Source organism: Neoarius graeffei, chromosome 5, assembly GCF_027579695.1.
Source record: "Neoarius graeffei isolate fNeoGra1 chromosome 5, fNeoGra1.pri, whole genome shotgun sequence".
Lineage (NCBI taxonomy): Eukaryota > Metazoa > Chordata > Actinopteri > Siluriformes > Ariidae > Neoarius > Neoarius graeffei.
The window spans coordinates 105,151,943-105,158,486 of record NC_083573.1 but is presented as its reverse complement, the minus strand read 5'-3'; the positions used below and the strand labels follow the sequence as shown (position 1 = coordinate 105,158,486).

Genomic DNA, 6,544 nt, shown 5'->3' with positions numbered 1-6,544 from the left:
TCTGTCTCCAGTATTTGTCTATAGTGTCTGTCTGTCTCCAGTGTTTGTCTATAGTGCCTGTCTATAGTGTCTGTCTTTCTATAGTGTCTGTCCACAGTGTCTGTCTGTCTCTAGTGTTTGTCTCCAATGTCTGTCTATAGTGTCTGTCTGTCTCCAGTGTTTGTCTATAGTGTCTGTCTGTCTGTCTGTCTGTCTGTCTGTCTGTCGCCAGTGTTTGTCTATAGTGTCTGTCTATAGTATCTGTCTGTCTCCAGTGTCTGTTAATAGTGTCTGTCTCCAGTGTTTGTCTATAGTGTCTGTCTGTCTCCAATGTTTGTCTATAGTGTCTGTCTATAGTATTTGTCTATAGTGTCTTTCTGTTTCCAGTGTCTGTCTATAGTGTCTGTCTGTCTCCAGTGTCTGTCTATAGTGTCTGTCTGTCTCCAGTGTTTGTACAACCCCGATTCCAAAAAAGTTGGGACAAAGTACAAATTGTCAATGAAAACGGAATGCAATCATTTGGAAGTTTCAAAATTCCATATTTTATTCAGAATAGAACATAGATGACATATCAAATGTTTAAACTGAGAAAATGTATCATTTCAAGTTGTCAAGGTGGGGTATTGGGTAAAGTTTTCAACTAGCAATAATCGCACCTCAGATAAACCTCATAGGCTACGATACTGCCACTGCGCAAAGCTAAAAATGTATCATTTAAAGAGAAAAATTAGGTGATTTTAAATTTCATGACAACAACACATCTCAAAAAAGTTGGGACAAGGCCATGTTTACCACTGTGAGACATCCCCTTTTCTCTTTATGACAGTCTGTAAACGTCTGGGGACTGAGGAGACAAGTTGCTCAAGTTTAGGGATAGGAATGTTAACCCATTCATGTCTAATGTAGGATTCTAGTTGCTCAACTGTCTTAGGTCTTTTTTGTCGTATCTTCCGTTTTATGATGCGCCAAATGTTTTCTTTGGGTGAAAGATCTGGACTGCAGGCTGGCCAGTTCAGTACCCGGACCCTTCTTCTACACAGCCATGATGCTGTAATTGATGCAGTATGTGGTTTGGCATTGTCATGTTGGAAAATGCAAGGTCTTCCCTGAAAGAGACGTCGTCTGGATGGGAGCATATGTTGCTCTAGAACCTGGGTATACCTTTCAGCATTGATGGTGTCTTTCCAGATGTGTAAGCTGCCCATGCCACACGCACTATTGCAACCCCATACCATCAGAGATGCAGGCTTCTGAACTGAGCACTGATAACAACTTAGGTCGCCCTTCTCCTCTTTAGTCCGAATGACACGGCGTCCCTGATTTCCATAAAGAACTTCAAATTTTGATTCGTCTGACCACAGAACAGTTTTCCACTTTGCCACAGTCCATTTTAAATGAGCCTTGGCCCAGAGAAGACGTCTGCGCTTCTGGATCATGTTTAGATACGGCTTCTTCTTTGAACTATAGAGTTTTAGCTGGCAACGGCGGATGGCACGGTGAATTGTGTTCACAGATAATGTTCTCTGGAAATATTACTGAGCCCATTTTGTGATTTCCAATACAGAAGCATGCCTGTATATGATGCAGTGCCGTCTAAGAGCCCGAAGATCATGGGCACCCAGTGTGGTTTTCCGGCCTTGACCCTTACGCACAGAGATTCTTCCAGATTCTCTAAATCTTTTGATGATATTATGCACTGTAGATGATGATATGTTCAAACTCTTTGCAATTTTACACTGTCGAACTCCTTTCTGATATTGCTCCACTATTTGTCGGTGCAGAATTAGGGGGATTGGTGATCCTCTTCCCATCTTTACTTCTGAGAGCCGCTGCCACTCCAAGATGCTCTTTTTATACCCAGTCATGTTAATGACCTATTGCCAATTGACCTAATGAGTTGCAATTTGGTCCTCCAGCTGTTCCTTTTTTGTACCTTTAACTTTTCCAGCCTCTTATTGCCCCTGTCCCAACTTTTTTGAGATGTGTTGCTGTCATGAAATTTCAAATGAGCCAATATTTGGCATGAAATTTCAAAATGTCTCACTTTCGATATTTGATATGTTGTCTATGTTCTATTGTGAATACAATATCACACTCAAAAAAACCCCCATTGGATTTACTTAACCGAGTTATGGCAACCAGTCCCACGAAACTGTGTTAATTTAGATGTATTGAATACAGTTATGTTGAGTTATTCAAACATAACTGTATTCAATACATCTAAATTAACACAGTTTCGTGGGACCGGTTGCCATAACTCGGTTAAGTAAAGCCAATGTTTTATTTTTTTGAGTGCAGTTTTTGAGATTTGTAAATTGTTGCATTCCATTTTTATTTACAATTTGTTCTTTGTCCCAACTTTTTTGGAAATGGGGTTGTATATAGTGCTTGTCTATAGTGTCTGTCTGTCTCCAATGTCTATCTGTAGTGTCTGTTTGTCTACAGTGTCTGTCTGTCTATGGTGTCTATCTATCTACAGTGTCTGTCTGTTTTACTTGTCTATCTGCCAGTCTGTCTTTCTGTCTGTTTCTCTGTGTTTTCTATTCTCTGTCTCCAGCAGTTGGAATCTTTCTGAAGCACTGATTAGAAATGATGATCTCCTGCATGTTAACAGGAAACCCTGAAACACTGATTCCCTTGAGCTTGAGATTAAGCTTGAGGAACAAGGGAGCAGAGAGAGCGAGAGAAAAAGAGAGAGAGAGGGCAGACAGACAGACAGCACTGAGCTGGTAGCTGTGTAATGAAGATGTACTGTAATGGAGGTAAAATGCACAGAGCTGCTGACAGTGCCTGGGAAAATGAAGAAATCGATTACCACACTGAAGGAACAGAGAGGAGGAAAATGGAAAAGACTAAGACAGGTACAGAGACGGGGACTGAGACAGGGAGAAAGGACAGAAAAAGTCAGTCCACTGTGGGTGCATCCCAAACTGAATGCCTTGGTCACTATATAGGACTTAAGCCAGTATCTCACTGGGCTTCGACAGCTTGCGAAAAATTGCGAACGTCATTCGCGAGAGAGATTCAAAAGTGTCTTGAAACATTCATAGGGCTTTTCAATTTCCTCGCATGAGTCGCAAAGTGTCGCGCCTTCGTCGCTGAAATTTTGAACATGTTCAAAAAATTTGTGCGACAAAATTTCTCTCAAAATAGCCACAAATGCATTGCTGGTGTCGCAAAGCCATCACAAACCCTTCTCAAGTCAGTTTCCGTGAGACAGGAAATGCGAGTGTATCTCACTGGTCTGCGACAGCCTGCGACTAGTTAGAGACACAACAATTACGATAAAATATGCAAATATCAATTCAGTGTGATTCCAAGTGAAAATTGTCGCTAATTCACATATTTTATCACAATTGTTGTGTCTCCAACTAGTCGCAGACTGTCGCAGCCCAGTGAGATACTACACAAAGGAATGCTGTAAATGGTCCACAGTGGTTGTGTCCCAAACCACACACCCTATTCCCTATATAGGCCACATGAACAATATAATCAGTCCACTTTGGGTGTGTCCCAAACCACACACCCTATTCCCTATATAAGCCACATGAACACTATAATCTGTCCACTGAGGGTGTATCCCAAACCACACACCCCATTCCCTATATAGGCCACATGAACAATATAATTGGTCCACTGTGAGTGTGTCCCAAACCACACACCCTATTCCCTATATAGGCTACATGAACACTATAATCCGTCCACTGAAGGTGTATCCCAAACCACACACCCCATTCCCTATATAGGCCACATGAACAATATAATTGGTCCACTGTGAGTGTGTCCCAAACCACACACCCTATTCCCTATATAGGCTACATGAACACTATAATCCGTCCACTGAAGGTGTAGCCTAAACCACACACCCCATTCCCTATATAGGCCACATGAACAATATAATTGTTCCACTGTGAGTGTGTCCCAAACCACACACCCTATTCCCTATATAGGCCACATGAACACTATAATCCGTCCACTGAGGGTGTATCCCAAACCACACACCCTATTCCCTATATAGGCCACATGAACACTATAATCCGTCCACTGAGGGTGTAACCCAAACCACACACCCTATTCCCTATATAGGCTACATGAACACTATAATTGGTCCACTGTGGGCGTGTCCACAATCACACACTGTAGTGGAGTGTATCAGTTTTGTTCGCAGAGAAGAATAACTGACACTGACACTCTTTTAAAGAGTCTGTTAGAGAAGTGTGTGTGTGTGTGTGTGTGTGTGTGTGTGTGTGTGTGTGTGTGTGTGTGTGTGTGTGTTGAGGTATTGATACACACTGATCGATGGGGGTCCTTCACCCTCCTGGTGCCACACTCATCAATTTATCCCAGTCATCTCGTTTCCCATTCTCCATCTCCATATCAGGGTCTCTCTCTCTCTCTCTCTCTCTCTCTCTCTCTCTCTCTCTCTCTCCCTCTCTCTCTTTATTTCCCTCTCATTCGTCATCTTTTCTCTGTTTTGTTATTTCTGTCTGTCTCTCTGCTTTTATCTTTATCCTTCACTCATTCTCTAAATTATTCTTTCTGTTTTCTCTCCTTTCACTTTCTCTGTTTTATTTGTTCTTTTTTCACTCCTTTCTCTGTTTTCCTCTTCTTCCTTTCTCCTTGTCTCTCTTTGTCAATCTCCCTTTGTCCCTTTCACCTTCATTCTTTCTATGAACTCTCTGTTTCACTTTCTTTTCAGTCCTTCTTTCTGGCAATGTATTATTCTCTTGTTCTCTGTGTCTTTTCTGTCTTCTTCATTCTTTCTCTTTCAGTTTTTTCTTATTTCCTTTTTTCTTCTTTCTCAATGATTTTTTTCTGATTTGCTCTCCTTTTATCCATCCTTTATTCCCTACTTCTTTCTTTTTTCCTTTTTCCCTTTATTCCCTCTCTTTTACTTCCTGTTCATATGGCCCCGTTTCCCTTTTCCTATTTACTCTTTCTCTTTCTTCCTCTTTTTCCTTTTTCTCTCTTTCACAACTTTTCAGATTGTTCAATCAGTTCATTTCTAATGTCATCTTCATTTTTGTGTGTTGAGTAAAAAAGCCATTACACTTTAACTACAAGCACAAGTACATGTACGATTACGAGCATCGTTTCTATAGTAATGGCTCATTCACAGGGACATGTACAGTGGATTTTTATATAAAGATAAAAAAGAGTGATATGAAAAAGAGTCATTCTTTAGTTGTTAAAACATGGAGCTGAGGTATGAGAGGAATAAAGAACTTGATCATGCACTATTATTGAAGATTATAAAATGGAGTAATAGATCCGTCTCAGAAACTGTTCTCTCATTTGGGACATTATGGTCAAAAAATAAATTTTCTAATTTTACTTTTTTTTTTTTTTTGCATTTACCTGACACTCAATGTTTCTTTTATCATGTTTAATAAGAATAAAGATAGTATCTTGCTTTATCTGGCCAGTGGAAAAAATCCACTGTGGAAAATTGTTTTTGATTACAATTCAAATGCTTTCGTAAAATTGATTTCCATATAAAATAACTCCATCATGAAGAATTAAAGCCCTCCTTCACAGATGAGTGAAAATATTGAATAAATTTCCTCTTTTTTGATTGCTTGGGTTAAAAATGCCAAGTTATGATGACTGAATTGATTATTCACTTAAATATGAATAATATGATACAGTTTGGGTATTTGATATGGCGAAATAGGACACAATGGAAAAATCAAGAACACACCGGAAAGATGAGAATAACGGCGGTGGTAAAAGAACAGCGACTGTACCGGCTGAAGGTCGCACGGATCTCTGCTGCGGTGCGCTAGCATCGAGACATCACTACCACACCGGACGGAGCACGAGGTGAGGTGGGGCAAAATGTCTGGCCATAGATTCTATCAAAAGTTCAATCTAAATTGACCATGGTTGCAAAATATTGGCCAAAAATATGCAAACACTACGAAATATGAAAGTAAGATGAAAAAGAAACATTCTATTGCCTTATACTGCAAGACTAAAACAAAATAAAACTGTCAAAACTCACCTTTTCAGCGATAATGTCCGAACAGATCACCCGCGTAACAGAAAGACCGCAAATGGAAGCACGATCAACTTCTAACTTGTTAGAACCTGTGTCTGTCTCAGTTCAGATGCGTTGACGTAAGAGCGCTCTGGAGCAGGGTTGAAACAAACCACACGAGTTAAATCAATCTGGTTTATTCAGGCACTGCTCAGTGATACACAGAAAGAGCAGGGTTTATATACATCAGAAGCTTGCGTGACAAGATAAGTAAGGGGCTTGGGGGCACAAGGTGAACTCGCCAGATAAGGAGTCGTTTTTATTATACATGAAAGAGCAGAATGTACACCCCCTAGAACAGGAGGAACCAGGAATGTGGTTTCAGCGAAACTAGAAGGTACAGAGAAAATAAAAGAGTATGTTCTCGCGATTATGCACGTTTACCAGGGTGTGCAAGGGTCATAAGTTCAGTACAGCTATGCACGAGAACACACATACAATCTTACAATCCCCTCTTTTATACTTTGTTTACAGAGTATAACTACAGTTTAGACTCTAATGTATTGGCAGACATAGGGGTGTAAC

The 6,544-nt window shown here is 40.4% G+C and overlaps 1 non-coding gene across 1 annotated transcript; it reads right to left on the bottom strand.

The window, feature by feature from the left end:
• Positions 1-535: 535 nt before the first annotated feature.
• LOC132887265 (U4 spliceosomal RNA) lies at positions 536-680 on the bottom strand. The gene has a single exon (XR_009654801.1). It is a non-coding gene; the product is annotated as a U4 spliceosomal RNA (small nuclear RNA).
• Between the last annotated feature and the right edge of the window lie 5,864 nt (positions 681-6,544).